The 19,176-nt window shown below is 55.7% G+C and overlaps 1 pseudogene; it reads left to right on the top strand.

The window, feature by feature from the left end:
* The first annotated feature begins 12,368 nt into the window (after positions 1 to 12,368).
* LOC131479617 (SH2 domain-containing protein 5-like) lies at positions 12,369 to 17,185 on the top strand (annotated as a pseudogene).
* The last annotated feature ends 1,991 nt before the right edge of the window (positions 17,186 to 19,176 follow it).

The following is a 19,176-nucleotide window of genomic DNA, read 5'->3' on the forward strand; positions in this document are numbered from 1 at the left end:
GCTGGATTGAAAGCAGAATAGCTGGGACTAGCATCAGCACTCCGATAGAGAATGGTGGCTGTGTAAGCCTTGGTTCAATCTACCTGCACAACACTGGCCCGTTTCATATTTTCTTCAGGGTTGATAAAGATCCTAAGTCCTGCTCTTGGACTGGCAAACACTGAAGCGCTACGCACAGTGGTTAGCAGTTTTCTCTTGAGCTGTGGACATTGTGTGAGGTGCTCATGACGCCTTCTGCTGGCCCAGCAGCCCTGTGACTAGTCCTGGGGAAGAGGAAGGGCTTTGAAGCACAGATGGGGCAGGCACCCTACAGTGATGAAGCTGGCACCTGGGGCACTCCTTTCTGTGCTGGAGTCCCTGGGTTCCCGTTGCAGCTCTGCTTCTCATTACAGCTTCCTGTTAATACGCATCCTGGGAGCTTCAAGTCATGCCTTGGGTCCTGATACCCAGGTGGGAGGCGAGTTGCAGGCCATTAGCTTTTGGTTGGCCAGTTCTAGGCCATTGTGGTCTCTGGAATGAGCCAGTGGGTGTTACTTTGTCTGCTTGTCTTGCTCTGCCTGCCTGCCTTTCTTTGAAATCAACAGTGAAAATACTTTTTTAAAAAAACGAAAGAAAAGCAAAGGACAGGCCTGGCAGGCACCGTAGCCTAATGGCTGAAGTCTTCACCTTGCATCCACCAGGATCCTGTATGGCACAGGTTCTTATCCCACCTTCCCCACGTCCCTTCCAGCTCCCTGCTTGTAGCCTAAGAAGGCAGTGGAAGACAGTTCAGAGCCTTGGGACCCAGAACCCACGTGGGAGAGCTGGAAAAGGCTCCAGGCTCCTGGCTTTGCCTCAGCTCAGCTCTGACTGTTGCAGTGACTTGGGGAGTGAGTCAGCAGATGGAAGATCATTGTCTCTCCTCTCTGTAAATCTGATTTTCCAGTGATAGATGAATGAATCTTAAAAATAAGTATGTATAAACAAGAAAAGGAAAGGACTTGGAAATGAAATTGCATACTCAAATTTATTAGTATGAGTGTCTTTTAAATTTTAACATATTTAAAAACACTGTCTTGACTGTGCTGTTGAAATTAGGTGTGAGATTACTGAGAAGTGTCTGGACTGCCCTTACTTCTGAAGGACATCGTCCAGATTCCACGGCTGCCCTCAAATCCTGTCCTCACAGTGGAGTCACCCTCAGCGTGGGAGGGGGCAAGTTTACGGGACGCTAACACATGCATGATCTTGTCCCCCGCCTGGAGCCGCAACGCGTGTCACAGCTTTTATGATCCTACTCTGCGCTGTGGACTTGGTATTGCAAAAGAGGCCATGGGGAATTCCCAGTGAGGACTGTCAGATGAGTGGGTTGTTTGGACGTGCTGTTGCTTCGTAAGGATGAGCTGGAAGTTGGAAGTCCTGCTTGCGCACTCACTCTGCAGGGAATCTTTTTTTTAAGATTTATTTATTTTATTACAAAGATATACAGAGAGTAGATTGAGAGGAAGATCCTCCGTCTGATGATTCACTCCCCTAGTGACTACAACGGCCAGTGCTGTGCCAATCCGATGCCGGGAACCAGGAACCTCCTCCAGGTCTCCCACGCGGGTGCAGGGTTCCAAAGCTTTGGGCCATCCTCAACTGCTCTCCCAGGCCACAAGCAGAGAGCTGGATGGGAAGTGGAGCTGCCGGCATTAGAACTGGTGTCCATATGGGATCCCGGGGCACATTCAAGTCGAGGACTCTAGCCGCTAGGCCACGCTGCCGGGCCCACTCTGCAGGGAATCTTACTCATCCAGTCTTTGAAGCTGTCCAGCAGCAGCAGAAACCATGCTTTCCTGAGGCCCAGGCTGTGTCATCCTCATGCGTCCATTTTCCTGATGGAGAGCTTTAGTTCCAATGAGGTCGCTTGCATAGCAGCATGACTCCTTTAGGTAACTTGGTGTGACTCAACCTCACTGAAATAGTGTGTCCAGTGAAAGCATTTTAAATTATGCAGAGACAGAATGAGTCCCTTTGCAGTGTTCATTCCTCAGATACCTGCAGCAGCTGGGATGGGCTGGGTGGAAGCTGGCCCTGGGGACACAATCCAGGTCACCTTGTGGTGACATTAGATGGCAAGATGGAGCCAGGAGTTGGAGCTGAGAATTGAATCGATTTGAGTGTGTTACGAGGGTGTCCTACCTACTGGACCCCTAAAAGAGCAGCTTCCCATCAATTCCCACGTTACAGTTGACTTAATTGTGGTACACCACTCAGCCCAGTATCCTAACATCTCTGGTTGTGTGTGGTCCTACATGGTGATCCATGGGATGTGTCATTCACCATCTGTGTAACTTTGGCTATCCACTTCATCACCCCAAGTCTTCACTTCCACATTTGAAAACAGTGGGCTCAAAATCCACAACCCTTGTTTGTTTTTTCAGAATGATCACTTAGAAGCATTGTGATTATTTCAAGGAAAATTGAACTGTATTGGTAACATTGCAGTTACTAACACACTGTAGAATCCTAGCAAAGACTTAACTTGCTCCTTAAATCATTGGTGTTTTGGGCCAGCATGTTGGGTCAACTGGCCAATCCTCCAGCTCCAAGCAGAATCCCATATGGGTGCTATTTTGTGTCCTGGCTGATCCATTTCTGATCCAGCTCCCTGCTTGTGGTCTGGGAAAAGCATTAGAGGATGACCCAAAACTGGGACCTTGCATCTGCATGGGAGACCTGGAAGAAGCTCCTGACTCCTGGCTTTGTATCACCTCCGCTCCAGCTATTGCAGCCATTTTGGAAGTAAACCAACGGATGGAAGATCTTTCTGTCTCTTCTCTCTGTAAATCTGCCTTTCCAGTAAAGTAAAATAATTCAGACAAAAAAAGCAAGGTTCAGAGAGCATTCCCATAAGAAAAAACATTTCTCTGAAAGACTGAGTGGCAGAAACCTCCTGTGAGCTGGCTGGTGCCCCAGGTGGCCACAACAGCTGGGCCCTGTTGGAGCCAGGAGCTCAGACCTCCAACCTGGTCTCCCACATGGGTGACAGAAATCAAGTCGCCATCCCCTGCTGCCTCTCAGGGTGTGTGTTCGTGGGATGACAGGATCCTAAGCAGTGTGGGGACGAACCCCCAGGCATTCACATGGGGAACACAGGTACCAACTAGCAGGGTCTTAGCCTCCAAACCACAGAGCTTTTGTTGTTATAGTTTCTTTTTTTTTTTTTTTTTTTTTTTTATCTGCTCATATTATTTAATATACTTAGCATAAGGTTTGAAATAACATAGATTATGTCTTAAAAATCATAGGAAAAAAGCAAGATGGAAATAGAAGCAATTCCATCACACCGATGATAGTAAGATTACAGATTTTTTCAGTTTTGTTTGTGGCTAGATTTAGGTAGCTTTGAGAATTTGTTAAGATGCTTTAAAGCATGTAGCATTAAGAAACTATAACACTGAAGTGTATACTTTTAGTGTTATAGTTTCTTAATGCTACATGCTTTAAAGCATCTTATCAAATTCTCAAAGCTACCTCCGAGTTCAGCAGCAAGTGAATTTAGCTAAACTGTCCCACAGTTAAAAGTAATAAGTCATGGACAAACCCAGACCTGGCTAAAACTTAGTTACTGCTCATCTGTCATTCACTCGTCTACCAGTTCTGTACACTAACAGTTAAAGCAATAAAACCTGGCAACAAAATACAAGAGGGCTGAGAGTTTTTTTATTCGGCGTGTTAAAAAATATTTTTTAAGGGAGGGGGCAGTGTATATCCTAGAGGCTAAAGTCCTCGCCTTGAACATGCCGGGATCCCATATGGGCGCCAGTTCTAATCCCCTCAGCTCCACTTCCCATCCAACTCCCTGCTTGTGGCCTGGGAAAGCAGTCAAGGATGGCCCAAAGCCTTGGGACCCTACACCCACATGGGAGACCTGGAGGAAGTTGCTGCATCCTGATTTCAGATGGGCACAGCACCGGCCGTTGTAGTCACTAGGGGAGTGAATCATCAGATGGAAGATCTTCCTTTCTGTCTCTCCTCTCCTCTCTGTATATCTGACTTTGTAATGAAAATAAATAAATCTTTAATAATATTAATAATTTGTTTTTGCTTGAAAGAACCAGGGAGGACCCGGCAGCGTGGCCTAGCGTCTAAAGTCCTCGCCTTGAATGCCCCAGGATCCCATATGGGCACCGGTTCTAATCCCGGCAGCTCCACTTCCCATGCAGCTCCCTGCTTTTGGCCTGGGAAAGCAGTTGAGGACGGCCCAAAGCATTGGAACACTGCACCCTCGTGGGAGACCTGGAAGGGGTTCCTGGTTCCCGGCTTCGGATCGGTGTGCACCGGGCCGTTGCAATCACTTGGGGAGTGAATCATCGGACGGAAGATCTTCCTCTCAATCTCCTCCTCTTTGTATATCTGACTTTGTAATAAAAATAAATCTTTAAAAAAAGAAAGAAAGAAAGAAAGAACCAGGGAGAGATGTTCATCCACTTTCACTCCTCAAATGACCGCAACAGCCAGAACTAAGCAAGAGAGGAGCCAGGAGCTGCTTCCGGGTCGCCCAGATGGTTGGCAGAGACCCAAGCACTTTGGACCATCTTCCACTGCCTTCCCAGGGCATTGCAAGGAGCTGGTTGGGGGTAGAACAATTGGGAGTCTAACTGGGGCCCATTTGGAATGCTGGCTTCCTGGTATGCTATGCAACTTTGCCAGCCCCTACTCAGCATATTTTAAAATTAGATTTTTTTAATGATTTATTTGTTTATGATTACAAAGTCAGATATACACAGAGGAGGAGAGACAGAGAGGAAGATCTTCCATCCGATGATTCACTCCCAAGTGAGCGCAACGGCCGGTGCACACTGATCCGAAGCCGGGAACCAGGAACCTCTTCTAGTCTCCCACATGGGTGCAGGTTCCCAGTGCATTGGGCTGTCCTCGACTGCTTTCCCAGTCCACAAGCAGGGAGCTGGATGGGAAGAGGAGCTGCCGGGATTAGAACCGGTGCCCACGTGGGATCTCAGGGCGTTCAAGGCAAGGACTTCAGGTGCTAGGCCATGCCGCCGGGCCCAAAAATTAGATTTTTTAAAGATTTTTATTTCAAAGGTAAAAGTAACAGAGATCTTCCATCCATGGTTCACTCCCCAAAATGGCCACAACGGCCAGATGTGAGCTGATCTGAAGCTGGAAGCTTCTTCTAGCTCTCCCATGGGGGTGCAGGGTCCTAAAGCCATAGCCCGTCCTCCACTGCTTTCCCAGGCCATAAGCAGGGAGCTGGATCAGAGGTGGAGCAGCCCAGGCTTTCTAGCTGTCAGGGAGATACAAATGAAACCCACATGGAGGTTTCACCTAATTCCAGTGAGATTGGCCTATATTCACAACTCTACTAATAACACCTGCTGGTGTGGATGTGGGGAGAATGGTACCCTCCTCCACTGTTGAGTGTAGATTAGTATCAACCCCTATGGAAGTCAGTATGGACTGAAATAAACCTGCCGTATGACCCAGCTGTCCTAGGAATATAACCAAAGGAAATGAACTCTGCATATGCGAACAGGATCTGTGATTCTGTATTCACAGCAGCACAGTCTGCAATAGCAAAGACATGGAAGCAACCCAGATGTGCGTCCAAAGAAGAGAGATAAAGAAACTGGTACATCTACTTGTTGGAATATCACTCAACCATTAAAAAGAATGAAATTCTACTATTCACAACCAAATTGTTCCAACTAGAGACCACTATGCTCAGTGAGATAAGTCAGTCCCAAAAGGACAAACATCGTATGTTCTCTGATATAAGGCAACTTTCATGCAAATTGTAAGATCAATAGCCTTTTTCAGTACTGTTTTTGCTGCAACCCATGTTTTGATATTTTTATTTTTCTTCAAAATAGTTCTTTTTATTAAATTCTTCACTGACTCATAGATCATACAGTAGCACCATTTTCTCCAAGAAGGGTTTTTTTTTTTTTTTTGCATTTCTTCATCTACATATTGGTTATTCAGTGGCATGTTATTGGACTCCATGGTGTTGTAAATTTTTTTTTAACTTTATTCCTGTTGTTGATTTTGTTTTGTGGCTTTTCATTTATGTAACTATGTAATAGAAACTATCATATCCAGATGTGAAGATACAATGCAGTGTGCATCTCTACTTTCAAATCACAGATGGACTTCTAATAAAACTATTAAATATATCTTGACAATAGGATGGTGCACCTTTTGCCATTGTCCATGCCTGCAATACCAGGATACACTTAAATAGCAGAATAATGAACTTATGACTATATATGAAAAGCTGTAGTATTCTAATAATAGAAGGGAAAGCAGTGGGATGGGACAATATGAGGATACACTTAAACAGCAGAATGATGGACTATGACCTATTGCAAAGGACTATACTATTATAATAATATAGGAGAAACCATTGGGGGCAGGGAGAGGGATATTGGGAAGGGGCAAGGGAAATCCCAGGGCCTATAAAATTGTATCCTAAAATAAAATAGCATCATAAAAAAAGAGGAGTAGCCAGGACATGAACTGGCCCCCTTATGGAATGCCAGAGCTGTGGGCAGCTGATTAGCTTGCTATGTCACCACACTGACCCGTAAAATGAGGCTTTATGTTTTGTTTTGTTTTAATTGTTAAGGGCTTATTTGTTAAGAGAGGAGTGGAGAAAAAAAAAGGAAATAGACCATCTTGAGTTTCCAAAGCCAGGCCCCAGAGAAGAGAAGCCAGGAGGGTAAGAGGTGTGGACGAAGAGCCAGGCTGCAGAGAGACGGAAGGCACTTGATGGGTGGTTTTGTTTTGTTTCCAGTCTTCATTCAAGTGCCAGGGGCCATTCTCTATTCCTCTGCCTCAGCTGGATTGCAGGCAGCAAGAGGCCACCTTCTGGGCCTTCAACTGTACAGATAGGGTGGGGCTTGGCATGCCATTCTGTGATGGTAAAGATGGGCACCCAGAAAGAGCACTAGGGCACAAGGGCTGGTCCGAGGAAGCCCTGGGACGCTATCACCTGATCTCAGAGAGGGCACGTTCACTTGCAGAATGGGAGACGGTGCCCTTGGCCCTGACCCTTATGCAGGGAGAGGCCCCTGCGGTCTGTGTCCCTGCTGAAAGTGGCACTAATGGTGTGACCTTGGATAAGCACATAGTCTGTTGGCCCACCGGGAAAGGCAGAGAGTTGAACTAGAGTCTGTGGCCTGCCCTCTGGCTTGGACACTTGTTGACACTAACACGTATCTTGCGCCCACCCGTCTTTCAGGCTTGTTTATTGCAGATCAGATGTGTGCAGGCGCACAGCAAACCCTCACAAACGATCTCATTTGAATTTACCTCTTCAGGGGTGGACATTTAGACTGGCAGCTAAGACACCAGTCTGGATCATCTGCAGCCCACAGCGCCATGCCTGGGTTCGATTCCCAGCTCTGGCTCCGGACTGCAGTTTCCTGCTAATGACGTTGTGGGGGGCAGCAGTGACGGTTCCAGTACCTGAGCTTCCATGTTGGGGGCACTTCAAGCTGCCAGCTTTGGCTGCAGCTCAGCCCTGGCCATTGTGAGCTGGGGGTGTGAAGCAGCAGACTGCAAAGACCCCCTGCAATTCTGGTTATGTTACAACGTTAGGATCCTATTGGGAAGGATTTCAAAACAGATTTGGTGAGGTGATGACACAATCCAGTCTGTAACACTGACAATTTTTTAAAATCTCCATTCTAGGTCACTTATTGTGGGGGAGAGTGCTGGATGGATTGTAGGGACATCCATGAGCACACTTATGAGGGATCAGCAAGGGGTGCTCAGGGACCGGATGGGGTGGGGCCGCAGGGGAAAAGGAGATGCCAGCGTGTGCGTGTGCGTGAGGAGCCGCTCGCGTGCCAGGCCTGCCTGAGCTCACCCCCTCGGCTCCAGGTTCAGCGCTCCACCCGTGTCGCTGCCCACTCACCGCTCAGCTGGCAACAACAGAGCCAGATTCTGGGATTTGGGAGAAAGGATGTGACAGCAGGCTGACACCTGTGCAATTCAGTAATTGTCACTGACTCACCGGCCGCGCCTGCCTCCGCTGCCATCCCTTCCCTGGCGGAACAAGGGCGGTTCCTTGGGGCTGCCTACGCAAGTGAGTCATGAACCCCACAGCTGGCCGACCCTGCTCCCGGTGGCTCCTGAGGGCTGCTTTGGCATGGACAGGGGATAGGCATTGGGCAGCAGCTGCCAGGAGCTGGCTGACCCCCAAGGGCGGTGTGTACCTCCAATGAACTGTGAATGGGGCCACAGTCATGGTAGGGACTTGGAGTCACTGTGTGCCCCGGGAATTAGGTCCGCTGACTTCAGTCAGCCCAGGTAGTGGTAACATTGACACCTAAGTGACAATGAAGGAGTGAGCTTCAAAATGTCTACATGCACTTGGCTTGGAGATACTGTATTTCCAAGGAGGGGTGAAGGCCAGTGGAAGAAGCCCAGGGGTGGCAGCAAGGTCAGGGGGCAAGGTCACGTACTTGACCTCACACACAGTGCTCCAGATGTGGTTTGGAAGGCACTGTGTGTGTGTGTAGATTTCAATGTCTCTGAACCCCAGTGCATGCCCCCCTTGCAAGGTGGTCCTCTCTCCTTCAACCCATTGCAACAGAGGCACAGTGCCCCCTCTCAGCCTTCTCCGTCACATGCAAGTCCTTGGGCTTTTCTTATGTTGACCTGAAATTCCTGTCACTGTTTTAAAATTCTATCAGAAATGTGTTCGAGTCAGTATTTAAGTTTAATATTTGCTTGTTTGAAGATTTACGTATTTGATTCCTGTCACTGTTTTAAAATTCTATCAGAAATGTGTTCGAGTCAGTATTTAAGTTTAATATTTGCTTGTTTGAAGATTTACGTATTTGAAAGGGTGAGTGACAGCGCAAGAGACAAAGCTTTCATCTGCTGGTTCATTCCCCCCAAGGACCCCAACGGCCCTGGCTGGGGCCAAGCCGAGGGTCCGAAAACTCCGCCTGGCAGTTCTAGCATCAGCTAGCATGTGGGCGCTTGGAGCCAGGCCTAGCATGGCAGGTAAGACTCCCAAAGAAGTGGGGCGCAGGGCGACTGCCCCACGCGGCCCTAGCCACACACACCCCAGGCCCTTGGCCCCCTTGCCCCTCGGCCCCGCACTTGCCTCTTGTGTGCTGGGCAGGTGCACGGGCAATCTGCTGGTTTCATCCACATGAGCAGCTTGGCCCACTCGGGTTTACTGTGTCATTTCTAGGCTCCCCCAGGGCACCTGGCTCACAGCACTGGTCTCCACTCCTACTACCTCTGCATTTTCAGGGAGGTGGGGCGGCACTGTCACCCCTCCTGCACAGAGCAGGCCCTGTGCTAGGAGCGGCTGCAAGAGATGAGGATGGGTCCAAACAGCATCGCTGAACGACCAGGGAGCTATAGGATGAGATGGGTAGCAAGCGAGGAGTCACAAGGGTTCCACAGAGTGGTGGTACGGGAAGGCTTCGTGGAAGAGGCGCTGCGGAAGCCAACGCTTGCAGGACCAGAAGACCCTAAGCAAGGGGGAGGAAGGAGTCAGAGTTCCTCAGGAGTGCCCTGGGAATGAGTCCTTGGGGGACTCAGGGCGCGCAGTCCAGCAACAGACTCCCCATTAGGCCCTTTAAGCGGGAGTGTGGGGTGCAGTGGATGGGGATGGGCGGTGTCCAGGCCCCCAGCGGCCGCTGATTGGGCGGCGCGGGCGAGCGCGGCTCCACGGGCTCCGATTGGCTAGCGGCACTGGACACCGCCGCCCGCTGATGCCGGGGTCGCCTCTCTGGGGCACGTGGGACGCGCGGTGCTCGGGACACGGCGGACGCGCGTGAGTGCAGGCGGCGAGGGGGGCCGGGGTACGCGAGGGCCGCGAGGAGCGCCCGGTCAGCGCCGGGGTCGCCGCTTCGGGCGTTCTGCTCGCCCTCGGCGGTGACGCTGGGCTCCCCGGGCCCGCGCTCGGCGGGCTGCTGGACAGAGGCGCGGGCAGCCCACGCTGGGGAACCCGTGCGGCTCGGGCCGGGCCGGGCCTGGCGAGCGTCCCACCCCCGCAGCTCCGCGCACGCAACCCGCGCTCTTTTCTCCCTTGCGCGTTTTCTCCATCACTAACTCCGTCCCCCTCGCCCTCGACTCCAGCTTGGGTGCCCCGCGGAAGCGGGCACTTTGTGTTAGGGAGCAACCACAAGGCTGGCTGCTGCCACCCCAAGATCAGCGCATGGCAGAGAAACTGAGGCAGGGGGAGTGACTCGCCTGGGGGGGTCCCACCTTGTCAGACTCCACCTCCAACTGCTGCGCCCGGCTGCGTGGACCTCGGTCTCCCAGCAGCTGCAGGTCCGCTGGCGAGGGAGGCGCCGGGACCAGGCCGGGACGCAGCCCACTGCCACGGAGGACCCCTGTCCACAGGAGGAGAGCGCCAGCCAAGGTGCCCGGCCCTCAGGGAAGGGCCCCAGGGCGCTGGTTTTACTGCCTGCTGCACCCCATCATCCCCACATTTTGCTGCCAGCAGGTGCCTTCCCATACCTGAGTCCCACCCCACCCTTGGCCCTAGGCTCAGCTGTGTGCAGCAGAGGGGCCTCCGTGCCTGACCCTGGAGGGGCGCCCATCTGTCTCTGAGCTGGACCATCTGGCAAAGCCCAACCCTGTCCAAGTGGTCCCAGCCTGTCCCAGCCGCCCCTCCCCTCCAACTCCCCCGCCCCCAACCCCCCGTGGAGCCATGGAAGAGAAGGGGTAAGGGGGAGGAAGAGCATCTAATTTCAGAGAAGGCTGAGGACCAGAGCTTCTGCAGGTGGGGAGCTAGGATCAGGTGAGGGTGCAGGGGGAGGGTGAGCCCGCCCCCCCCTCCTGCCGCCTGGACGCTGGAGCCACCCAGAGCTCCCACTTGAGCCTGGCTGTAGGCAGCCTTTAACAGCCCTGGGCGAACAGGGGCTGGTGGAGAGCAAGCCTACCAGTGTGCCTGGCTGGCTTGCACCCCCTTGCCCTCTCAGTGCCGGGGGTGGAGAGGGGTGTCAGCCTGAGGGTGGGGTTGGGAACCCTCCTGCTCTCCTCCCCACTTGGCTTCCCACCATCTCTCCCTTGTTCTCTGCTCCTTGTCTCTTTGGTGGTCTTGGCCTCTTTCGCCCATCCCAGCCCCCAGATGGGACTCAAGCCAGGGGGAGCCTGAAGCCCTAAGCCCCTTTTGTGCCAGCTGCACAGCTAACCAGTGCAGAAAGTGGGGGCACACTGGGATCTACATCAAAGGTGCCAGAGAGCAGGGGGAGGCCTTGGGCTGGGAGGGCCCCCCAGAGCGCTTCCTGTCGCTGGGCAGTGTAGTTCCTACCGTGACCCTGGCTGCCAAGACCCCAAGCAGCTGCCGCTCTTTGAAAGGCCCATGTACCTGCACAAGCTCCCAGGCCGGCTAGTGTCATGGAGGGTCCCTGTCAGATGCAGCTAAGGGGACCTGGGGAGAGACTGAGGGGAGGTGATTCCTGGGCCGCTGGGAAGACGCACTGTGCCCCTCGCTGATGGGTAGCCCACTGGTGTGAACACATTGGTTGCCCTGCCCTGACTCAGTGCTGGGGTGGCTGGAGGATGCTTGCGGAGGCCGCTTCTCTGCCCACAAGCGAATGTGTGTGAGGTTGACCACCTTCTCCTTACCCCGGACACTGGGTGACTGTAAGTTCAGTTGGGTTCAGATTTTATGGTCTGCATTGGGTTCTGGGAAGGGCCGGAGCCAGGCCACGCCAAATAAGCCAGGGTGCCTAAATCAGGCTCTCAGCCTTAGCTCTCCCATCCAGCTCATGGCCACCCCATGGGCTGCCCTACCCCAGAACCTGCTTTGGTTCCCCACTGCCCACAAAGCAGAGCTCCCCAGTTTGGCACTGAAGACTGATTACATACCAGATCAGACTGCCACAGGGGCGGCTCTGCCTCAACCCAGCTGCCCACCTGCCGCCTGCCTTTACAGGCCAAGCCCGAGGCCCTCACACCCCTCGGATGCCTACAGTCTGCCCACCACCACCACCACAGCCACCACCCCCCGCGCTGGGAACAGAGGCCATGTGGCATTAGGCTCTGAGCTCTGTGCAGGTTGGAGTTGCTGAACAAAGTGAGCAATTGGCCCGTCCTCGCTCTGCTCCTGGCAGGGCCGGGCACGGCGCAGCCTGTCATATCACGAGGTGTGTAATTTGGTGTCTTTCTCCTCATCGTGATGTGAAATAGAGCGATCACTGCCTGCTAGTCTGTGTCCCCAGCGCCTGTGGCCTGGGGTATTGTTGGATGAGTGGACAAAGGACTGGGAAGGAGCAGAGGAGCTCCTGGGGGCCTCAGCAGGAGCTGCGCGGCTTGCCTGCCTGGAACCCACACTCCTCCCCTTCCCTCCCTCGCCCCCTACAGCCTTCATTCATGGGCATCTTGAAGCTGGGCATCCCAAGGCCATGCAGAGGGTGGAGGCAGGGGGCCGGAGGGCCTCTGACTGTGGGCCTGCCCTGTACCAACCCAGGTGCATCATCAAGTTTGCCCAGATGGGTGGGACTGCCCAGCCTGGGTGCCCTGGCATGTGGGTGGCCCTGTCTGGGTAGGGGAGGCTAAGGGTCAAGGAACTACTTCCGAGTCTCCCCTCAGTGACTTTGGAGTGGGATGCGTGTGTGTGTGTGTGTGTGTGTGTGTGTGTGTACAGGTGAGGGAGGGGATCCACAGGGACATGGCAGAGCCCATAGCTTGCCTGACTGAGCAGAGAGTATCTCTGGGTCGGGGAGAATTGGAGAAGGGTGGCCAGGGGCTTGCGTCTGACCCCTGCCACCTTCCTTGCTCCCTGCCACGCCACCACTGAGCAGTACGTGGGCTCCTTCCCAGTGGACGACCTGGACACCCAGGAGAGTGTGTGGCTGGTGCAGCAACAACTGTGGCTACTGAAGGTGGAGGCGCTGGGGGTGCCCCCAGTGGGGGCCACGACTGGTGGGAGGATGAGCCCCTTCCGAGGCCAGCTGTCCCCTGGGAATATAGCTCCTTTGGCCCGGGAGCCCCTCCCTCGGGGCTGTGCGGGATCCCGCAGCTGGGAGACCACGGGAGATTCTCAGTGTGGCCCTGATGGGGATGGTCAGCGAGGAGCCACCCACTCTCCCCTGGCCCCTGGGGGTGGCAGAGCGGGTTCACGACACCCCGAGGCTGGGCTGGGCAGGTGATGCTAACTCCTGCCAACTCTCCACCCAGGACTGTCCCCACCGCCGGGCTGTCATCCTCAAGTTCAGGCTCCAGGGACTCAAGATCTACAGTGGGGAGTGTGAGGTAGGAGCTTCAGGGGCTCTGGGAGGGGCATCTACCCTGGGGCTGTCCTCAAGCTCTGCCTCCTGGGGTGCACATGGGGGTGGGTACAGGGAGGTGCTCCCCCAGCCCTGCTGAGCCTGGGGCCGGAGATGCCCACTCCTCCTCCTGGCACCCAGGGGCTGGAGACGGCCCACTCTTTCTCCTGGTACAGAATGGACTCTGACCATGGGTCACACTGTGCTGTGCTCCCCGTGACTGAGGGCCTCCATCACCTAAGGTCCAGGCACGTCATGGGGCTCTGCCTTCAAGCACTGAGCTGCCGGCATGAGGTGTCACCCACCACCTGTTTGAGAGGGACTAGTGTCTCCACACTTGAGCCATGTCACGCCAAGGCATGTGGAGGAGGTATGGCAGGGCTAGGACTTGAACCCTTGGCATGTGCCTCAGAGACCAGGCTGCAAGCCCGGGCCTGCGCCACTGTCTGTCTCTGACCCAGTGGTCCGTGCAAGTTCTGCCCTTGGGTCACAACCCCACCCACAGGCTGGCACATCCCAAGGCCATGGCCCCGAGCAAGATCCAGGTGGCTGGAACTGGTTGATGGAGGCCATGAGCACCCCTGCCCCCCAACCCGCAGGTGCTTCTGATGGCGCACGCCCTGGGGCACATCCTCTACTCCACCTGGTGCCCAGCTGACTGCCAGTTTGCCTTCATCGCCCAGAACCCACGGAGCCCGGCCAGCAAGCTGTTCTGCCAGCTCTTCGTGGGCAGGCAGCCAGGATAGGTGCCTGGGCCATAAGGCCGGCAGGTGGGGAGGTCATGCTAAGGATGGAGAAGGGGATGGGCCATGCATCAGGTGGCCTTTCGGGCATGGCTGCCTGCAGGCACAGTGCCCCTGTCCACATGTCACCTTAGAGGCTCTGGAGAGCAGGTCCGTGGCCTCAGTGGTCCCTGGCGGCCTGCAGGCCAGAGCCTGTGCTTGGCTTCGAGGAGTGCAGCCAGCACCAGGCCTCTGCTTGTGCCGTGGCCTCTGTCCTGTCTCTACACTGTCTGCCCTTGAGGCTCAGCCTCCATGTTCCCGAGGCTCCTGCGGCGCCCTCCCCATCCCCATCCCTCTATCCATTTGTCCCTAATGATGGTTGCCTGAGTTCTTGGAGAGCAGAGGCCGGACCAGGCTGGGCTGCGTGTGCTCCACTGGGGTGGTGGGGACAGGGCCATCTGAGAAGCTCTAGGCGAGACAGCTGCAGAGCCCCAGGACCCCGGGGTCGGCAGGCAGAAGCTGAGGCTGTTGCTCACTGCTGCCGTGTGCGTGCAGCTCCATGCTGGATCCAGGCTGGCCCCTGCCCGCGAGCTGGTGCTTAGTCTTCCAGTGTGTGGCATGTCTTGCAGTCGGCACACAAGTCTGGGGCCTCTGCTGGGCCGCTTCATGAACTCCTCAAAGGATCATAGAGAAGGCCATGGTCACCCAGCTGTTCCTGAGGAATGGGGCCAGGCTTGGAACCCAGGGCCTGAACTCTTGGCGCCCTCTCCAGGGTGAAGGCAGGATCCCCAGGGCAGCCGCCTCTGTTCCTGCTGAGTGAGGGAGGCTGGGGTGGGAGCCTGGTGGTGAGGTTCCCGGGGCTGAGTGAGACAGCACTCCTGGTTGAGAGGCTGTGCACAACCGTGGTGATAACCGAGTGCCCCGTCCAATGGGAGCTGCTTCTGCCTGTCCTACATCCACATCTTGCACCTGTTACTCTTCCGCTTCTTCGAGCTCACCTATCTCCTGCAGCACCCTGAAGAGAGGGCATGACCTGAGCCCTGACAGGCCCCCACAGGGGATGAGCCCCGAAAGCCCGCAGTGGGCCCACCGGCCCTAGTGTGGGAACCCTTCGGCCGGGATCAGCTGTCACAGAACGTCCATACCTTAATCTCCTTCTGGCAGCTGCCAGCAGAGGGCCGGTGGGCAGTGGGGTATGCAGTGCCCCTAGCCAGGGGCGGGCAGGAGGAGGGCAGAGAACTGGGGGAGGGTTGGGGGCTGCACCCGGGTAGCTGGGGCCGAGTCTGCCTTCCCACAGCCTCTCCCTGCTTGTCCTAGAAGGAGCTGTCAGAGTTGGAGGGCCGAGGGGGCACCCGCCACGGCCGCCTGGGGAATCCCTACTGCTCCCCAACGCTGATCCACAAGAAGGCTATCCGTAGCAAGGTGATCCTCTGTGGGGCCTACTGGGCCTGCACACATGAGGCTCAGCTGCAGCTGTCGGCACGTGAGGCCTGTGAGTTGCCCCAGCGCACTGGTGCCCATCGCAGGGCATGGCCAGCAAGGGTTGTGCTGCAGGGCAGTGGCTGCACCTCAAGACAGGTGCCTCTGTGCAAATGTGGAAGTACCTGTGCCTGTGTACCCAGTCTGAGTGCCTGGGGCTTGCACAGGTGCCGCTGCACAGCGGGGTGTGCCTGTGAGGCAGGGCAGGGAGGCTCTGGGAGGAGACCCATCTGGGATTCCTGGGGCCTTCATGGAGGGTGGGCTTAGCGCAGGAAGGGGGAGACCCTAATTCCTCTGACCCTGAATGGTATCTCCACAGTTCCTGCCGCATGGGAGGCATGGCCCCAGGGTCCTGGAGGCTCCTTGTGCCTGGTGGAAAGCGAGGGCAGCCTGACGGAGAACATCTGGGCCTTCTCAGGCATCTCCAGGTTTGGGGGAGGGGCATGGGGTTTGGCCTAGTCTGATGCTTAGTTCTGTTGTGGGGATAGGGTGAGGGGACGGACTCCCCACCCTGGTGCTCTTACCAGCCCCATCTCTGTGCACGGACAAAGCTCCCCAGCCCCGCAGACCTTGGGCCCCCTGAGTCTTCTTAAATGTGAAATGAGATAATGAGACCTCCTTGGTGGCAGGGCTGTGGGGAGCTCCAATGACGGATCCCGGGAACATGGCCCGCTGCTGGCCCTCTTCATGGCTCCCTCCTTCTGCTGGGGTCCTGAGGCTAGCAGCAAAGGACAGTTAACCCCAGTGCCACTCCAAGCCCAGGACCCGTCTATTGCTCAGGGAGACTGCCCAAGGCTACCCCAAACTAGGGGTCCTGCCCACAGCCTCTCCCGCCCTCCATCCCCCAGGCCCAGTGCCCTGGCCCTGCTGTGGAGAGACGTGCTTGGAGCCTTCCTGCTGTGGCCAGAGCCAGGCACCAGTGGCCAGTGGTGCCTGTCGGTGCTAACACAGTACGGCGTGGTGCCCTACCAGGTCTTCCGCAACCGTGTGGGCCGCTACTGCCTGGAGGTAAGTGCAGGAGGGGCCTGGCTCTGCCCCATTGGTGGCCTAACCCTCATCACAGCGCAAGCTGGCCCTGCCCCTTATCTTGCCTCCCTTACCCTGCTCCCGATCCTTCCTTATTGGTCCAGGCCTGAGCAAAGCGCTCTTGGAGGAAAAGTTGAAGGCTTTGTGGTCACTGAGGGTCCCCAATCTAGAGGGTGCTCCCAGAGGGCACCCTGCATAGAGCTGGGCTGAGTGACACTTCACATTTCTGCTGGGATGTTGACTCTTAGAAATCCTGCTTCCCCATACCCTAGCCGGTGGGTAGCCAAGCGGAGAACCCACACAGAGGGGCATGACCTTGCCTAAGCCCGCACAACCAGAGTCTCCCTTTGGGTGTCAGCCAGGGTCAGACTGGAATGTCGGGGCTTTTCTGGACAGGTAGTGAGGGCAAGAGGAAGTGGTTTCTGGCCCTGCCCAATAGCACATGCCGCCTGAGCCCTAGGGTGCTGCGCTGGGTGCAAGCCACAGGAAGGTACCCCCATGCTGAAACCCCTTCCTTTGCCAGCACCTGCCGGCTGACTTCCCCAGCCTGGAGGCCCTGGCGGAGAGCCACTCAGGAGCCGAGCGCAGACTCTTCTGCCCCCTGGACATGGGCCACCTGAACCCCACCTATGAGGAACAGGACTTGGCCATGAGGGCAGGCCACCTCGGACTCTCCAGCCCCTCAGCCATGCCAAGTCGGAGGCAGAACTGCAGGGCCTGGGCTAGGAGGCTGCGGGGTCCAGGGCTGCTCCTCATTTAGCTGCAACCTCCGCAGCCTTCTGCCCTTCTCATCTACACTGGCCAGCGGGTCCTGTGGTTGTTGTGTCCCTTGCGTGGGTCTTCTGTCACTTCCCAGCCCGTGGTCTGTGTCCTGCTGACATGCTTCTGTGAGGGGGCGGAACGCAGCACCCAGCCCTAGGGGCTTTGTCATCTTGTTGCCTCCGGCGTACTGCTTGACTCCTGGCTTAGGAGCTTGCCAGGGTGGGTGGGGGGCCCTCCCTGACTGGGGTTTCCAGAATCCAGAATGTTCCTGACCAAGGCCTCCCTTCCCAGCTCACCCTGCTGTTGGAGAGGCATAGGCCGACCCATGCCTATGATTTGTGGCTGGCACAGCTGTCAGGACTCAGCACAGCTCACCAGGCCGGCCCCATGAGGTGAAGGAGATGGGTCTAGGTAGTGGTCCTGCTGACAACTGACAAATCTAGGTTACCCCCCTTTCTGCTTTGAGTGAACTTGGCAGGCCAGCACGGGTGTGCTGGTGAAGTTACGGAATACTTGGTTCCCGAGGCAGAGGCCCCACCACGCTAGCAAGCAGCAGGTGTGTCACCCTTCGGTGGCAGAGACAGCCACCACTCCCGCTCCGCTCAGGGCAGTCCTGGTCAGTGGCCTTGTCACTGTCTCACCAATCTAGTAACAAAAGGGAGCTGTCCACTGGGGTGTCCTCTGTTGGGACAGGCCATCCTGATCTGTGTCAAATGGGAGTGGGCAACTGGGCCTCTCTCCCAGCATCTCAACTGCAACTGCTCCCCTCCCTGGGCATGGGCAGTGGAGGACACCCTGTCCCCCTCCCCTCCCTCCCTCCCTCACTCCTTCCGCAGTCTCACATGCCTTTAGCAGGGAGAGGGTTTTGCGCTTTCCTGTGCCTGGGAAGACAGTCCATGAAACCTTGGAGTTGGCCCAAGCACCCCCGTGGGAGGAATGGGACTGGCTGCATGCTGGCAAGGTCTGGGGCCAGGTGCCCAGATGGCTTCCTGACAGCTTTTATTGGTTAGAAGTTACACCTAGGGCAAGAGTTTTGGCCCACAGGTGCTGACTTCTCAGTGTCCTAACATCAGAGCACAGCTGTGTGTGTGTGTGTGTGTGTGTGTGTGTGTGTGTGTGTGTGTGTGTGTGTGTTTCCAGCCTACATGATGTGGGCAGCCTAGCTGTGTGGACACAAATAAAGTGCATTTCCTCCCCTCTTCCGATACAGGCTCCTTTGAAAGGTGGGGCCTCTGTCCAGCCACTTGGTGCTGAATGGGCTCAGGATCTCTGGAAGGAATTGGGTAGGGGGTGTGATCAGCCAGGTCCAACTCCTTCATACCTTCAGGGGAAGGTGCTGTAGGAACAATGCTTGGTGCCTTGAGCGCTGGCTACTGGAGCTTGCTCTCTGCTCCTGTAACATGCCACAGGGCCTTGGCACAGCCCGGGTGGCCGCTGGGGCCTCCCCTTCCTCCTGGGCGGCCCTCATCCTCAGCCTTGGTGTTTCAACTTGGTCCCAGGGTGCCTGTGGCCCCTCTCCCGGAGTGGGAGTGCGAGCCTCCCTCTGCGGGTCCAGGTAGGTGTACTGGGTCTGTGCCGCTAACCGCTTTGGAGGATGTTGGCTTCCAGGGACAGTCTCCTTTGCTGGGCTGCGGGTTGCAGGGGTATCGTCCAGCGGCTCCCCTGGCCAGCCCTTAGGGATGGGCCAGACTGCCTCTGCCTGCCCAAAGGGTTTGACTCCTAAAGCTTTGAAAAGTGATGAGGTTTAGGAAAAACGAGGTGACATCTGGGGAAGGAGGGCCCGGGCTCTGGGCTGCCCCACACTGACTGATGCACACCAGAGCTGAGCTGTGGGTAAAGGACAGCGGGCACTATCGGCGTCTGGAAAAGGAATTGGAGTCCAGTCTGCGGGTCCCTTGGTGGCGGGGCATCCTGGAGTCAGGTGCTGGACCTGGACCATTCCAGGCAACGACGGA

The sequence above is a fragment of the Ochotona princeps genome, chromosome 2, assembly GCF_030435755.1.
Source record: "Ochotona princeps isolate mOchPri1 chromosome 2, mOchPri1.hap1, whole genome shotgun sequence".
Classification (NCBI taxonomy): Eukaryota; Metazoa; Chordata; class Mammalia; order Lagomorpha; family Ochotonidae; genus Ochotona; species Ochotona princeps.